This window comes from Leopardus geoffroyi, chromosome B1 (genome assembly GCF_018350155.1).
Source record: "Leopardus geoffroyi isolate Oge1 chromosome B1, O.geoffroyi_Oge1_pat1.0, whole genome shotgun sequence".
Lineage (NCBI taxonomy): Eukaryota > Metazoa > Chordata > Mammalia > Carnivora > Felidae > Leopardus > Leopardus geoffroyi.
Window position 1 is genome coordinate 150,549,143 of NC_059327.1, and position 18,029 is coordinate 150,567,171.

Consider the following 18,029-nt stretch of genomic DNA (forward strand, 5'->3'; position numbering starts at 1 on the left):
AGAGATAAAATGCACTGCTATTTTATCTTTGCTTTCAGGTTGTTTTGTCTCTCCATTGTTTCTTTTTCCTTCTGTTTCTGTCTATCTTTGTAAGTTGGTGATTGTCCATGGTGATTTGCTAATCTCCCTCCTTTCTTATGTTTTGTGTGTCTGCTCTATAGTTTTGCATTGTGGTTACCATGGGGTTTGCATAAAACATCTCATAGATATAATAGTATTTTTCTGTAGATAGCAATTTATCTTCATTTACCTTTAAGGTTTTCATCCTTTTACTTTTCCCCTTTTATATTTTTGAGGTCAGATATTCTTTTTATGCTGTGATTGTGTTAGCAAATTATAGTAGGTAGCTATTTTTAATACTCTTTTCCTTTAATTTTATTCTATAGTTAAGAATTTAATACGCTATTCTAAAAAAGAGTCAGAGTATTCTAATTCTATCACCTTTTTTTTTTTAATTTTAGAGAGAGAGAGAGAGCGAGCACACATAAGTTGAGGAGAGAGGCAGAGGGAGAGAGAGAATCCTAAGCAGGCTCCATGATCAGTGTGTAGTCTGACAAGGGGCTCAATCCCATGACTCTGGGATTATAACCCAACCCGAAATCAAGAGATGGACACTCAACTGACTGAGCCACCCAAGAACCCCCTGACTATCACCTTAATCACAAAATCAGAATTTTGTATACTTTTGTTTTTTTGTTTCAGCATGAAGAAGTCCTTTAAACATTCCTTGTAACGCAGGTCTAGTGGTGGTGAACTCCTTCGGCTGTTGTTTGTCTGAGAAAGACTTTATTTACCCTTCATGTCTAATTTTTTTTAATGTTTAGTTTTGAGAGAGAGAGAGAGAGAGCATGCAAGTAGGGAAGGGGCAGAGAGAGAGAGGGAGACACAGAATCGGTAGCAGGCTACAGGCTCTGACCTGTCAGCATAGAGTCTGATGCAAGGCTTGAACCCATGAACCATGAGCCAAAGTCGAACACTCAACTGACTGAGCCATCCAGGAGCCCCTACCCTTCATATCTAAAGATTGCTTTTGCTCAATAGAGTATTCATGACTAGCAGTTTTTATCTTTAAATATTCTGAGTATGTCATTCTACTCTCTCCTGTCCTATAGGGTTTCTGATGAGAAATCTGCCAATCTGCCAATAGCCTAATAGTGGCATACTGGTTTGTTTGTAGATTGCTTTCTTCTCTTCTTTTTTTAAATCTCCCTGGCTGCCTTTAAGTTTTTTCTTTATAGTTGATTTTTGACAATTTTAATATAATGTGTCTTGGAGAGGTATTTTTGTGTTGGGATAATAAGGTGTTCTATTAGTTTCGTGGACTTGTATATCTGGTTCTTTCCCCAGGTTTGGGAAGTTATCCCCTATTCTTTTTAAAAATAACCCTCTCTTCCCTCCTCCCTTGCTTCTCCTTCTGGAATACCCATTATTCTTATGTTGTCTTTTTAAACGAAATCAGATAGTTCTTGTAGGGTTTCTTCACTTCTTAAAAATCTTGATTCTGCTCTCCCACCTGAATTATTTCTATATTTCTACCTTCCAGCTCACTAATTCTCTCTTCCATGTTATCTTCCCTATTTCCAATGCATCTGATGCACTCTCCATTTCATTTATTGAGTTATTCAGCTCCAGTATGTGTTTGGTTAAGTTTTAGAATTCCAGTCTGTTTGGTAAAGTACTCCTCCTGTTCACTAATTTTAGATCTATGAGCATTGTATTGACTTTCTGAGTTTCCCTGTAGCTCATTAGATTTATTCATAGCAACTATTTTAAATTATCAGTTGGATTGTAATATTCCATGACTTTGCATTCAGTTACTAGAAAATTTTCATTTTCTTTTTGCGATACTATATTCTGGTGTTTCATGGTATTGATGAAAAGTGCCTCTCACACTACATTTGAAGCAAGAAAGACCTTTATTATTTAGGCAAGATTTTTCTTTACTTTGATTCAGAATCAGTTTACCAGGTTGGTAATTAGAAGCCTTATTTTTGTTTTCCAGAAGGTGGCGATATAGCAGAAGGTTTTAGTTTCCCTGACAATGTGACTCACTGCTAAGATTGGATTAAAACAAACACACATACACACCACAAAGGGGCAAAGAGTGATGGCAGAGTTGGAACAGAGGTGTACAAGGAGGCATATGCTTAGCACTTGAGGCTTTGGGTGTGCCTACTGCCTGCTACAGGTATCCTGAAGGTGCAGGAAGGGTCCCAGAGGTCTAGAGTTAGCCCTCTTGTCTCTAGAAGGAGACATCTATCTCCAGTAGGAGACTCTTGTTTTCAGCTTTTTTTGCTTTTTTCCTTTCCTTTCTCTCCTGGCATCACTGTGGCCTCTCCTCAGAGATAGCGACTGGTATCTCCAGCTACAGTATGTATGGCAGGGCAGATCCCCACTCATGGCCTTCACCTTCCAACCTCTTTGCAGACAGATCATGCCTGCTTGCTGCCAGATGGGCTGTAGCCTTCTTTGCCATCACCACCTCTTGCTTGCTCTGCTGTTCCTCTGCTGTCCAACCCACCCACTTCTGGTGAACAGATGAATGGATCTTTGAGGTGTCCTGGTATGTTGTACAGAGGGACTTTTCTTTTTTCAGTTATGAACGTTGGATTAGTTGCACATCAAAGGGGAGAGAAAAAGAAATGACTCATGCTGCTTTGATGCTGATGTCACAATATGATATTGTCACCATCATTGTTATTGTCATAAATAGTTCAATTTACATAGCTGTTATCTTACATGTACCACATCATTTAATTTCCAAACTAACCCTGTGGCGTAGGAGTTATCTTCATTTTACAGATGAGAAAATTGAGGCCCAGAGAGGTGCCATGAATCTCCCAAAGGTACACAGCTAATGAATAGTGGGGCAATGGCTGGCCCAGGTTCATTCAACACCAAAGCCTATGCTTTAAAATATTATATGCAGCTGCTTCCCAGCAGGGTTATTATAATAATGTACACAAATTGGTTAACTTCCATTTGAATTTTGTTTGCACAAATTTAAGGAAGCTTGTTTTTTTTTTTTTTTCATTATTTGTCAATCTAAGAGATGGGATCGCTAGTTCTTCCATTTCCCTCAAAAGCAAGTCAATAGAACTATGGGATGAAGGCAGTCACAATATATTGAGACATTATCAAGTAATTGTATAAGTGCTCTTACTATGACTAGTAACTCCTTATTTGAAACAACAAAGCAATTTTGCTTTATTAGTAAACAAAAACCTCTTATTAGGAGGAAAAATTTAAACTTACAATGTCTTCCTCATGACAGAATATCACTGTACCTGGATAACACATGTTAACTGCAACTGTAACCTCATAACAATCCCCCTTTCAAGTTCTCTTTTGCCCATTGTCTCTTCATAATATCATATCACACTGCTCATCAACCTTCTTCCACTATAGCTCACATTTTACATATATGTGCTAGCAAAACTTTTAAATTTATTTTTATTATACTGTATGAGTTATAAATCTTCTCCCAGACTCACTTTAGTATCAGCTTTGTCTTCTCTGAGTGTGTTTCCTATAACCTTTTAATTTTACCTCCTATTCAGTTACTGTAGTTTTTCTCTACTAACCTAAGTTTGCTGCTTAATTACTCCATCCACTGATTTCCAAGCCACTCATGTCTGAAACTAAAACCCATTTACAACCCAGAAGTTCACTTATAATACAAAGTTACTGGAACTATAATAAAGAAAAGGATAAATCTAATTTAAAAAATTATTTATTTATTTTGAGAGAGAGAGTACATGAGTGAGGGAGGATCAGAGAGAGAGATAGGGAGAGAGAGAGAATCCCAAGCAGGCTCCGTGCTGACCCCACGAACTGTGAGATCATGACCTGAGCTGAAACCAAGAGTCAGACGCTTAACTGACTAAGCCACCCAGGTGCCCCTGGGTGAATCTCAATTTAATCTGATATTTATTGAGTATCATATGCAAAGTAGTGGGTGCTAAGTACTATCTGAGAAAGAATAAATAAATGAGCAGGGGGCTGAGGTCAGGCAAGAAGTGCTGACTTCAGTGATTAAGTTTTGCAAGAAGACATTAATCTTGAAGGTTGCCAGATGTTCCTAGAAGTGAGAATGTGGCTTGGATAATGTGACTAATAATTGCAAGGGATTCTCTTCTATGTTGCTAGGACTTAGAAAATTAGAACTAAAAGTATATGAAATAATCTCCAAAGGTGAAATTGTAAAGGATTATGACAGTTGGTGGGCTGAAAAAGAGAGATGATGTAATGACTATAGCAAACAATAGAGGGAATAGAGGTGGAGAACTCATGGTCCACTATTCGCACCACTTTGTCTGGTGCAGGTGCTGTGTTCGGTAACAGGAGTCACCTGGTATGAAGGATATGGATTTGGGAGAAATGATCTTATCAGACAACTTGACCTGATAAACCAAATGGAGGTATACTGAGAAACTCTCATTTTATATTCCTGAAGTGATGCTTTCATGATTAATTATTTTTCTAGAAATCTCTATGAGTCATACAAACAAATGTTTTCAGAACTAGTTAACCTGGGGTAAAAAAAATGACTAATCAATTATAAGTATAAAATTGGGAGTTAGGGGTGAAATGCTGCTTTTACCATTCTTATTAGAGAAGACTTACATTAAGGTATGATCTCTATTTTGATAAAGCTGGTTGACGATTATTGTCCCCTGTGATATTGACATGCTTCACCCATAGTTTCCAGCTAAAGAATATTTGCCAATCTGAGGGTATTTACACTATGGTGTGGTTTCAAAAAATTATTGTTATTTTTTAAAATTTTCTACTCCACTTTTACCCTCGTATATTTTCTCCCTTTAAAGAACATGAAAAATGTACCAGTCTAATATTGCATCTTAGTTTTAGTATTGAAATTATAAAGCCAGTAGACTATTAGTTTAACAGCGCTTTGTCCCAAGTATCTTAGAAAATATTGATGTATAATTTGTAAGAGCTTTCTAAGGCTAACTGCAGGCTCTCCCCAGAAAAGTTTGAGAACTTGCTACAAAGGAAGAAACATTTCCCCTCATTGATTAACAAATACCAATTCCATTATAAATATACATGCATGTTGACCTTTTAGTTTGTTTTCCAGAATACAAATTCAGTAGAGCCCCCATACTGTTGCACATGCTGTGAAGGTATTTTGGGGGCACTGAAACACAAGTGGGGACATCAATCTACCCACTCTATTTTGGAGCCCCTATATGAAGCCTTATTTCTTACTCCTCTGTGGTACTGGAACAGAGCTTGTGCTAATCAGTAGGCCTAGGGTTTAAAGATTTCTTCATACTGGAGCTCTGTAAGCTTAAATGAAGAGCAGCTTAGAGTCTTACACAAATAAGATGAATACTGACTGGCTTATAAAGTCTTCCCCCTTTGATTTGAAAAACAAATATGCTTGCATTGTTAGACTGTATGTACATTGACGTAGGCTTATATAATACAGCTGGTAAGCTAAGGAAACAAACAAAAACAAAAATGAAGCCCCAATTATTTTTTCCATAGATAGACAGAAAAGACTAATTCTCATTTGTGTGATTTTGAAGGACTGCCTTAAGTCTGGTACCACCAATCAAAACACAAATTGGGAGATTGAATAACACAGCACTTCCATTTAGAAAGGTATTTTAAGATTCCTTATACTAGAGTTTACTCTGTATGAATAGTTGCGGTATAATTATTGCTTCCACGTTCATACTGACTTGCCAGAGTTAGACACTGTGCTATTGTCTTTATATTTTGTATATGTTATCTATAATTTCCACAAGAAAATTCTTATTTTCCTGATTTTAATAGAGGAATCAGAACCTAGAGAAGTAATGTATAAATTCCATGTTCAGATTCTGATTTCCCACATACTCTCAGTATAAGAGTTTCTTAGCCTCTTTGGGCTGTAATTTCTTCAACTCTAAAATACAGACAAAAGTCTTACCTACTTGTACATTCATGTGGAAATGGAGATGAAATGAGTCAATGACATGAATAGACATACATAAAGCCCTTAATACAGTGCTTGGCACATAATAAGCATTATACAGTGCTTATTATTATTATTATTATTATTATTATTATTAACAACACTATAATAGACTATGTTATATACTTCCTGAATATCTATGAATTTTTCATGTTTTAATAATTTCTTTGCTTTAGGCACCTGAGATAGCAGAGAATAAAATGAAACTAAAAAATTCTTCTTCTCAAGAAGCTTCATCCTAATAGAGATGGACAGTTAATGAAGAATGTAAGTAAAATAATAGTATGTTATATGGTGAAAATGCAAAAGAAAAAAGCTGTGGAGGAGGACGGAATATGAAAGTTGGGGTTTATAATTTTAAGTATTGTGATCAGGGAAAATCTTTCTGAGAAGACAGTACCTGAAAAAGACTATATATACATAAAGAGGTGAAGGACTGAGTCATGTGGATATCTGGGGGAGGAACATTCCAGGACATGAGGACAGCAAGTGTGAACACTCTGATGTGAAAACACACCTGGCAAGTCTGAGGGGGAGCAAGGTGCCCAGCAGGATGGAACACAGGGAGGGTGAGAGATTACAGGACAAGAGTGAGCAGGGAGCAGATCCTGTAGGGCTATGGAAGCTATTGTAGAAACACTGGTTGGTTTTTTTTTTTTTTAAGTTTATGTGTTTATTTTGAGAGAGAGAGAGTGGGGGAGGGGCAGAGAAAGAGAGAGAGAGAGAGAGAGAGGGAGATAGAGAATCTTAAGTAGGCTCTGCACTGTCAGTACAGAACACATTGTGGGGCTTGAAGTCACAAACCACGAGATCATGACCTGAGCCAAAATCAAGAGTTGGATGTTTAACCAACTGAGCCTCCCAGGAATCTCAGAAACATTGTTTTTGTTTGTTTGTTTTTAGTTTTTAAAAATGTTTTTATTTATTTTAGAGAGAGGGAGGGAGGGAGAGAGAGAGAGAGAGAGAGAGAGAGAGAGAGAAAATGCACATGGATTGGGGAGGGGCAGAGAGAGAGGGAGACACAGAATCCCAAGCAGGCTTGAGTCTCGGAGCTGTCAGCACAGAGACGGACGTGGGGCTCAAACCTGCCAACTGCAAGATCATGGCCTGAGCAGAAGTCGGATGCTTAACTGACTAAGCCACCCAGGCGCCCCCCAGAAACACTGGTTCTTAATTTGACTGAGATATCAAAGACTTCCAGCAGAAGAGTGAAATGATCTGTCCAATTTATACATGTTTTCCTGGGATTCCTGTGGCTACAGTGTTGCAAATTCATGGAAAGAAACAGGGAAGGAAGCTAGGAGGCCTTTGCAAAAATGTAGGCAAAATGTAATGATGGCTTGGACCAGAATAATAGCGGTGGAGGTGGTGAAAAGTGGTAATACTCTGGATATATCTTGAACACAGAGTTAATAAGATTTGGTGTTGGATGGCATAAAATAGAAGAGCGTATATGTGTGAGAAGAAGAGTCAAGAGTGACTCCAAGGCGTTGGCCTGAGCAACTGGAAGAAAGGAATTGCTCACCCCTGAGAAAGTGTTGGTGGAAGGTTTGGGGAAAAGAACCAGTCTGGGAATTCAGTTGAGGTATTTTATGCTGGAGATGCTTATTAGACATGCATGGAGAGGCACCGAGTGGCAGTTTGAAGTGGAAAGGTAAGGTGCAGGCTGGAGATTAAATTTGGGAGCCATCAGCATAGTGGGAATAATTAAAGCTTGGATGGAATCACCAAGGAATAGGTGTAGGGGGAAAATAGGTGAGGTTTAGGGATCACCAAGTCCTGGGTTATTCCATTGTTAGGAGCTTGGTGAGCTGAGGAGAAACTACCTTAGAGAGTGAAAGGAGTGCCTGGTGAGTGATGAGAAAGTCAGGGGAGTGTGGGGTTTTGGAAACCATGACAAGGAGGAGTAAATGATCAAATATGTTAAATGCTTGGTGAAGTACGATGAGGATTGAAAATTGACTCTTGGATTTAGTAATGATGAAAATGTGTTGACAACCATAAGAAAAAGAGGACTTTCCATGGAGTCGTGGAGGCAAAAACATTATTGGAAAGAATTTAAAAGAAAATAGGGAGTGAGAAACAGGACACAAGTAGGCACAGGGACTTCTGTATAGGTATTTGCTGTAGCGGGAAGGAGAGAAAGTGGTCTGTGGTTGGCAGGGGAGGTGAAGTCCAGGGACAATTTTTGTGTATTTTAATGGGAGAAATAATACCATGCCTGTGTGTTGATAGAAGAGAGGTACCAGAAAAAGTAGCCTTCATAATGCAATAGAGAGAAGAAATCAGCCATACCAATATTCTCAAGCAGGCAAGATCTGATGATACTCCTTGCTAAGTAGAACAGTTAAGCTTAGCCAGGGACATTGACGTTAGCTCACTGTAATGAGAGAAGAAAGAGAGATAGGTGGGAGGATATAGTAGTGAAACTTGTGAAACTCATCTGATTGTTTCCTTTTTCTCAGGGGAAAATAAGAAGATAGTTCAGGGAAGAAAAATGACCAAAGAGTACAGGGTTTCCTGTGATGAAGACAAAGAAAGTAATGAAAGGCATTTTGAAATTAGTCCCAAGACTAGATTGGACCATCAGTGTTGAGGCAGGACAAAAAAATGGCAGTCTTACCTGGAGTTGTAAAGTTTTAGTGCTTTAACCTGACACTAAGCAGTGAAGGTGTAAAAGACCAGGGGTGTTAGGCTTACTATTAGCACTTGGGGACCCCTCTGGACCCTGTGGATAAAAAGCTTGGGGAGGCCAGAGGGCGACCTTACTTTGAACATGAAGGTCTCCCTGTGTAAGCCTCCCTCTTGGCCCCTGTTGGTGGAGGGAGCTCTCCCCCAGCCCATTGCTCCATAGTTCCTCAGCACTTGGTGTTAAAGGCAAAAGCTTTAGATCTGAATAAAACATAAAGGGATTTATGTAGTGAAGTAATGCTACAATAATGATATTGAATAGTCAGTGTCCAAGGACTAATAAAGTATGCAGATCCAGGGAGCTTATGTTTTGGATTAGTTTCTCATTTGTACTTATTTGATCCATAGCATGAGGTCAGTCCTTTCCTGTTTAAATTAAATTGATTTCCATCATTTAAACATTATCTAAGTAGGACAGAGAATTTTGAAAACTTAGGGAAATTATCCATCATTAATGAGGGACTTCAAGGTTTCCATTGAAAGTGGAAAGGTTTGATTTCGTGAGGTAAAGCAGTATTCAAAGACTTAATTACAAGTAACTATAAAATAATCAGACTGATTTTCTTATACTGGGTCAGTGTCACTTTTTTTAATAGGCAGAGATATTATATTGTATATTCATTTTTTAAAACAGCAAAGCTTTTTGTAGTCTCCATTTGAGAGTGAAACTAGCATCATTTGATTTTAAAAATGAAGTTTATCATTAAGTTCCCAAAGAAGAGGTAGTAATAATGATAGTTAGCGTTTGTTACATGGGTACTGTGTCCCAGATATATTATCTTTTTTATTCTTTAAAATAATTGTGGGACATAGGCACTATTAATTCCACTTATAGGAGAAAATTTAAGATCAGATGAGTAAATTGCTCAAAGTCAAACAGCTAGCAAATTGTAGAACAGTGACTTAACTCCACATCTGTCTGCTTTCAAAGTCTGTGCTAATATGGCATTCTTTCAACTCTTCTACCTTGAACTACTCACTCTGGACAAATCAGCCAGGACAGCTTTATGAGTAATCAGGGTAGATGATTGCTTAAGCTCAAAAAAATTAACTCTACTTCCTTTCAGTTCATCATTATAATTTCAATCTTTTGGGTCATAATGTGTTAGTCTTTGAGAGTCCATTTATGTTTAAAATGCTATTACTTGTGGGTCATTCATTCAGCCATTATCAACTCACATCTTTATTACTAGTCAACTATGCAGCATTAATTACCAGAGAGTTTGACTGCTGAAGAGTGAAAATATTCACGCAGGATAAGATCTGGAGGCTGGAGAGAATTCTGGGAGGAATGTGCCAAGAGGAGAGAAATATAAACTGATAGGGAGGTTGTAGGCCAGAAATTGATTGAGTTTCCTCTATCAGGTCACAGTAGAGAAATTTACAGCTTGAATGGTTCTTACAGATCAAGTACTTCAATACTCTTATTTTGTAGATTACAAAGCCTAGCCCCAAGATCACACAGCGGGAATAGAGGTAGAGGTAGGATTACAATCACAGATCAGAGTCCTTCCCATTATAAGGCTGCCATACTAGGTTGTTGTCAAGCTATAGCCTTTGAATCTTAATGCATTCACCCTCCTTCCCTATTTTGGAGTCTGAGTCATGTACCTCTCTTTCCTCATTTCCTTCAAGGTTTCTCTGACATATAAAGCACTGAATTGCTCTTTAGTTCCCAATTTCTCCTACTTCTGGGTGTCCCCAAATCCAAGGCCATTAATATATAAATTTTTACCCCAGGAGCTGCTCAAAAGAGACTCAATTACTGCCACACAAACAGATCTAAAAAAAGGATGCAAAACTATGTTGCATGATCTTACTTGAAACAGTTCCCACTGTCAGTATTAGGGATCCTGTCAGCAGTAAGAAAATGCATAAGCAGCAATTCCAGAAATGCTCAGAGGCAATTAACTCATAATCAGTCACCTCAAATGATTGTCTTCCAATAAAAATTCAAAATCTTCTTTGTTCTCAATTTCTGGCAAGGTTTTGATTTTAGAGTATGAATGGAAAATGAATAGACAGTAGTAGGTGTTAAATATACAGAGAATCTGCTTTTGCTTTAGAAGCTATACAGGGAAGCCTGTGAAATCTTTTTAACCAGGCAGCTTTAACTGTCCATGTCCAAAAGAATCCTCTGAATACTCTAAATTCCTGCACATGATTCTATTAACTTCCAAACTTGATGTGTTGTCCAAATTCTACCAAATAATAGAATTGACTCCTACAACCAACCACCATTTATCTAATCATTTCTTTTTTTTTTTTTTTAATTTTTTTTTTTCAACGTTTATTTATTTTTGGGACAGAGAGAGACAGATCATGAACGGGGGAGGGGCAGAGAGAGAGGGAGACACAGAATCGGAAACAGGCTCCAGGCTCTGAGCCATCAGCCCAGAGCCTGATGCGGGGCTCGAACTCCCGGACCGCAAGATCGTGACCTGGCTGAAGTCGGATGCTTAACCGACTGCGCCACCCAGGCGCCCCTATCTAATCATTTCTAAATCCTTCTGCATCTACTGTGGATACTCAGCAGTACAGAAATGAATAGATTTAATGTCCTTTGAGGTTATGTGGAATTTGAAACTATTGATGGGAATTTACCTAAGAGTTAGTCAATAGGTCATTTGTCTGGGAGAAGTTGTAACCAGACAGATATTGACCTTTGTATCTACCTCTGGTCCTCAACTTTGAGTCCAGCTCAAGTCAGACTGACCAAATTGATGATAGTCTAGCATCTCATTGCCATTTTATATAGGTGGTTGGCCTGTGCACAGAAGGAAGGGGGAAGTCTGGATGTGGACAACAGGGCTTAAAAATATGCTTGTAACTTGATTTGATCTCATTCTTGAAGACATTCTTGAATGTCGAGAAGAGAGAAGAAAGGTTTCTTCTTTGTCTCTAGGGAAAAATTCTGTTTATTTACAACAAAATAACAGTGAAGGAGGTCTCTGGCCAAAAGCTCATTAAAAACTGAGGTCTCGGGGCGCCTGGGTGGCGCAGTCGGTTGAGCGTCCGACTTCAACCAGGTCACGATCTCGTGGTCCGTGAGTTCGAGCCCCGCGTCGGGCTCTGGGCTGATGGCTCAGAGCCTGGAGCCTGTTTCCGATTCTGTGTCTCCCTCTCTCTCTGCCCCTCCCCCGTTCATGCTCTGTCTCTCTCTGTCCCAAAAATAAATAAACGTTGAAAAAAAATTAAAAAAAAAAAACAAAAAAAAAAAAAACAAAAAAAAACTGAGGTCTCAAACAAGCTGTAAGAAATTAGATCTTGCTAACAACCATCTGAGAGAGTAAGAGACCCTTCTCAGTTGAGCCTTTAGATGGCTGCAGCCTTGTGAGAAACTCAGAGCCAGACAACTCAGCTGTCACCCAGGTTCTTGAATCACAGGATTCTGTGTCTTTTTGAGCCGCTAAGTTTTTGGGGTAACATTATCTAGTAATAGGTAAATAATGTGAATTGTGATTAGGACACTCTTATAGTCATAGATTTCTTCAGAAAAATGTGGAAAGTATAGTCTCTATCAAAACACACTTTAATTCTTCCATTCAACAAATATTTATTGAGCACCTATTATGTGCCAGCAGTTTTGGAGGCTGGGCTGAACCTGTGGACACAGACACAAATCCCTGTAGACTAGGCATGATCTATGTAATCCCAGCTGATAATACTAGTCATCAGTGTTTTTCTAGATAAATTAAATTTTTCATTATTCATCCACCAAACCTTTATTGGATGCTATTTCTAGGAAATCAATGATAAACTTACTATATCCCATGAGAAATAAAAATCAGCACACAAATTACTATAAGACAAATATCATTATAAGCAAGAGGTCCTTAATCTGTTATGGCCCTCTGTTAGGTATTCCTGACTTTTGTGACTAAATAAATGCTATTTCTGCAAACAAAGGAAGGAAGGAAGGAAAAGGAAGGAAGGAAGGAAGGGAGAGAGGAAGAATGGGTATAATTATAGATAATTTGTAGGTGGAGGATGAGAAATTGAATGGATTCACTTCTCATTCTCTTAATTTTCTGAGAAATGAGGAAGGCAGGCAGGTGGGAAGGAAGGAAGGAAGGAAGGAAGGAAGGAAGGAAGGAAGGAAGGAAGGAAGGAAGAAAGATGTTATTTTTGAAAGATTAAGTAAAAGAGGAAGAGTAGATTTAAGTTTAAAGAGGATGAGTTTACTTTTCAATTTGTTTGAATTTGGGGATATCCAGGTGGACATATCAAGAAGGAAGTTACAAGTGAGTTTTGGGTTAGAAGCGTGCCTGGGTGGCTCAGATTAAGTGTCTGACTCCTGATTTTGGCTCAGATCATGATCTCATGGTTTGTGGGTTCGAGCCTCACGTCGAGCTCTGTACTGACAGTGCGGAGCCTGTTTGGGATTCTCTGTCTCCCTCTCTCTGCCCCTCCCCTGCTCACACACCCTCTCTCTTTCAAAAATAAATAAACATTAAAAAAAAAAGAGTGAGTTTTGGATTGGGAATAAACATTTGGAAGTCATCAGCTTGTAAGTGGCAATTGAAACCATAGATTTAGGACTTGTCTGGGAAAATGTATAGAATGTAAAGGAGCACACATATTTAAGGAGGGAATTCATGGCTACAAGGAAGTGTTGAATAGGTAGGAAAATGGACAGGAAGAGTGTCTTTATAATATACCAGTGGAGAAGGGGATTTCATGAATGGGAAAATCTAGTGTTCAATCACATCAGAGACTATAAAATAAAGGCTAACAGATGTTCCTTTCATATAAGAATAAGAAGAGATTGATGGCCTTAACTGAGAGTAGCTTCAATGGGGTGGTGAGGGAAGAAATGAGAATGGAGTGAGTTGAAGCACAGACATATATGAAAAAGGAATTTGTAAGATGAAGCTCAGAAACGTTGGATGTAATAATTATACGTCTTTTCATTATATCATGATGGAAGTTTTTCTTTTTATTTTCTGTTTGGATGAAAATATGTTCTTTTTTTAGTTGTAGAACTAAATGGAATATAACATAAGTTTTATAATTTCACACAGTAAATCTCATGTCTTTTTGAAGTTTTATCTTTTTCCTGACAGTTGAAATACAATATTTTGGTTGGTGCTTGTGCTGGAACATTACAGTGAAGTTTAGGAATGTTATTTTGGCATACAAAGGATGTATGGGCTCTCATCTATTTCCCTGGTTCAGCGCTTAATGATGAGTGATAGGAAGAAGAAGGGAAGTCAACACTGTTGCCTACTTTTGTCTGTGAAAAGATGGTGATTAATGAAGATGCAACTAGTGGAGATGTAGGTCTGAATATGAGATGAATATGTATGTAGAATGAGGATAGAAGTAGATGAAAGTCAAAGTTTGAGAGTTTAGGGAAGAGAGGGACATTTGATTGAAAATCAAAAGCAATGGGTTAGCATAAGATCTGAAGGACTTACAGAAAGAGAGACACTTCTAAAACTGAAGGTAGTAGATAAGAATGGGTGTAATTATAGATAATTTGTAGGTGGAGGATGAAAAATGGAATGGTTTCATTTCTCATTCTCTTAATTTTCTGAGAAATAATGAGCTCTTGGGCAGTCTGAACCCATGCAATTTCTCAATTTTGCAGCTCAAGATTGCCTTTCTTGTTTAAAAAGTTTTTTCCAATTCAAGGAAAAAAGTTGCTAAACTTGGACCAATTTTAGGGGAGTACTTAGCTTGAGCCCATCCCCAAAGTACTTGTTTATAATAAAATAAGTTGAGTATTACACTAAGGAGAACCTGGGAGATAGATTGCCAGATAAAATATAGGTAACCTACTTAAATTTGAATTTTAGGTAATAAAAAAATTTTTTTTAGTGTATAAAGTATATATGAATACTGCATGGGACCAACATAAAAATATTCATTATTTATCTGAAATTCAAATTTAACTTGTAGTCTTATATTTCTAAATCTGGCAATCCAACTTAGAATAAGAAGGGAAGCTCTTAAATACTATCTTGAGCATCCATATTCTTTCTTTTTCCTGTCTTTCTCAATTAAACACTCATTCACTCTCTCATTAGGTTTTAGAAACAAAGTGTGGTGTAATCTCATCTTTAAAAAATAAATCTGGTTTCCTTTTTGAGTCATGCTTTTCCAGTTCTGTGAAGAGAGGGCACCATATCATGCCTGAGGGAGGAATGTGGTTGGGCAAGAGAAAGTGCAACTTTGGGAAGAAAACTCCTAGAGAAAGAACATGCAAAAAGATTGTGTGATGTGCATTTAAACTGATTTTCCCAATACCGCAATTCAACCCAGATGGTGACAGAGAAAATTCATGCCATTAGACTAAGGTGTGTTTTGTTTTGTCAGTGAATCTAATTATGGCCAAAGGAATTTAAAAATAATGCAAAATGTATTTAAAAATTATTAGAACAGAAGGAGAGCATGCTCTCAAACAAACAGGTACTGATGTATTTCTCAGAGGCTTAGAAAAATACTACACACAGCAAACAGCCTAGAGACTCTAAAGTCTTCTAGTTTGTTCTAATTTTTAGTATGCATCTTACAGCTGTTTTAAAAGGAGAAAGTGAACCTGACCCTTGAGTAGAGTTTACTGTTCATAGAGAGTGATGTGTCTAAAATAAGCCAATCTGAGTAATAGGAGGTGGTTTAGCTTTATGATGTTGACCTTATTTTTAAATTTTATTTAGCTCTTTGTTATACATCTATATCCATATCCACAATAAAAATAATGACTTTATATTTACAAAATGTTTCCAATTATGCTTGTTATTCTTGTAAACTGGAGAGTAAGAAGCATGAGTACATGAAGTTGAATCATTGAGCCCATTAGTATAGTTGCTTGGGAGTTTAGATATATGTTTTTAGTATTAGAGTTGTTTCTTTAAATATTAATTATATTTTAATTACTGTGCTGATATAAAATAAACTTTGCTTTAATTATGGTCCACTTAGCCTCTTCTAGGACTTCTCCCCTCCTCTATAAAATTACCAAGTGTATTTAAGAAACTCACACCAGCTTTTAAATCTCTGGGGTATTCTTCAGGTATGAAACAATGATTTAAAAATGAAAAGAAGGAAGAATAAATTATAAATTATTGGGATAAATTTTAAAAAATAAGTTGACTTTAGTCTTTTTATCCATCTTTAACAAACCTGAATTCATCTCTCTGGACTGATTGAAATAAACACATCTAGAATAGAAGGTAGACAATTCTTAAGGCTCAAATAGAATTCATGAAAGATTTCTGTGTTAATTATTGTAGATAGAATGTAATTGATTTAGCAATGGGGGAATGGTGGTAAAGAGAGGAAGTAAACCTGTTCAAAATAGATTTTTAGAAATAAAATACCATTGAGTGATAAAGAATAACACTTAGGAATAGTATGTATAGGAACCATCTGTACTCATAGACGTGTGACTCACTGTTCTACAACCAGTTGACATCTAATACCTAAATACAAAGTGTGGCACAAGAACAGACACTCAGATCAATGGAATAGAATAGAGAACCCAGAAATGGACTCAAAAACATATGGCCAACTAATCTTTGACAAAGCAGGAAAGAATATCCAATGGAATAAAGACAGTCTCTTCAGCAAGTGGTGCTGGGAAAGCTGGACAGCGACATGCAGAAGAATGAACCTGGACCACTTTCTTACACCATACACAAAAATAAACTCAAAGTGGATGAAAGACCTCAATGTAAGACAGGAAGCCTTCAAAATCCTCGAGGAGAAAGCAGGCAAAAACCTCTTTGATCTTGCCCACAGCAATTTCTTACTCAACACGTCTCTGGAGGCAAGGGAAACAAAAGCAAAAATGAACTACTGGGACCTCATCAAAATAAAAAGGTTCTGCACAGTGAAGGAAACAATCAGCAAAACTAAAAGACAACTGACAGAATGGGAGAAGATATTTGCAAATGACATATCAGATAAAGGGTTAGTATCCAAAATCTACAAAGAACTTCTCAAACTCAACACCCAAAAAACAAAGAGTCCGGTGAAGAAATGGGCAAAATACATGAATAGACACTTCTCCAAAGAAGACATCCAGATGGCCAACCAACACATGAAAAAATGCTCAACATCACTCATCATCAGGGAAATACAAATCAAAACCACATTGAGATATCACTGCACACCTGTCAGAATGGCTAACATTAACAACTCTGGCAACAACAGATGTTGGCGAGGATGCAGAGAAAGAGGATCTCTTTTGCATTGTTGGTGGGAATGCAAGCTGGTGCAGCCACTCTGGAAAACAGTATGGAGGTTTCTCAAAAAACTAAACATAGAACTACCCTACGACCCAGCAATTACACTACTAGGCATTTATCCACAGGATACAGGTGTGCTATTTCAAAGGGACACATGCAACCCCATGTTTATAGCAGCACTATCAACAATAGCCAAAGTATGGAAAGAGCCCAAATGTCCATCAATGGATGAATGGATAAAGAAGATGTGGTATATATATACAATGGAGTATTACTCAGCAATCAAAAAGAATGAAATCTTGCCATTTGCAACTATGTGGATGGAACTGGAGGGTATTATGCTAAGTGAAATTAGTCAGTCAGTGAAAGACAAAAATCATATGACTTCCCTCATATGAGGACTTTAAGAGACAAAACAGATGAACATAAGGGAAGGGAAACAAAAATAATATAAAAACAGGGAGGGGGACAAAACAAAAAAGACTCATAAATATGGAGAACAAACTGAGGGTTGCTGGAGGAGTTGTAGGAGGGGGGATGGCTAAATGGGTAAGGGGGATTAAGGAATCTACTGAAATCATTGTTGCACTATATACTAACTAATTTGGATGTAAATTTTAAAAAATAAAAAATAACGTTAAATAAAAAAAAAATAAATACAAAGTGGTAGTTGCATGTTGGGTGTGCTCTTTAGAGCTAACGGGGTGATTCTACATTACTAGAAATTAAGGGGGAATGTTGTCTCTAGAATGAGGTTGTGAAGGTTGCTATCTGGTCTGTCAGCACCATTTACTGGTGGGGTGATACCCCTCACATCAGTGTAGTACAATAAGAGCAGTGAGCAGAGAAACTAGTGAATTAGAATATTTGTTGAAAATACACCTTTTAATTTTTACATGTTTGTGAACAGGAATAGATTTTGTGCTGAGAACTCTCCCACATCGTGCTGGTAGACACAGATTCCATGACTAAATAACAGAGGACTTTTGCGTCTGTGCAAGGTAAGAAAGAAATCTCTATCATTGTGTCTTACCAAAGAGAAAGGGGAAAGATAGTCATGTTTCTGTAAAAGTACACAGGGAACACTAGTAAACTGTGGTTAATAGTATAAGCTTTTAGTACAGAAGGGAAGAAAATAGCAAACATTAAAAGATGGA

At 37.5% G+C, this 18,029-nt stretch overlaps 1 long non-coding RNA gene across 2 annotated transcripts in view; it reads left to right on the top strand.

Annotated features, from left to right (window-relative positions):
* The window catches only part of LOC123595917, a 79,849-nt gene that overhangs the window by 54,513 nt on the left and 7,307 nt on the right, over positions 1-18,029 (top strand). For both annotated transcript variants that reach the window (XR_006711429.1, XR_006711430.1), the window contains exons 2-5: positions 4,326-4,421; positions 5,556-5,631; positions 6,163-6,253; positions 17,783-17,873. This is a non-coding gene — a long non-coding RNA (uncharacterized LOC123595917). The remainder of the gene's footprint in view (positions 1-4,325; positions 4,422-5,555; positions 5,632-6,162; positions 6,254-17,782; positions 17,874-18,029) is intronic.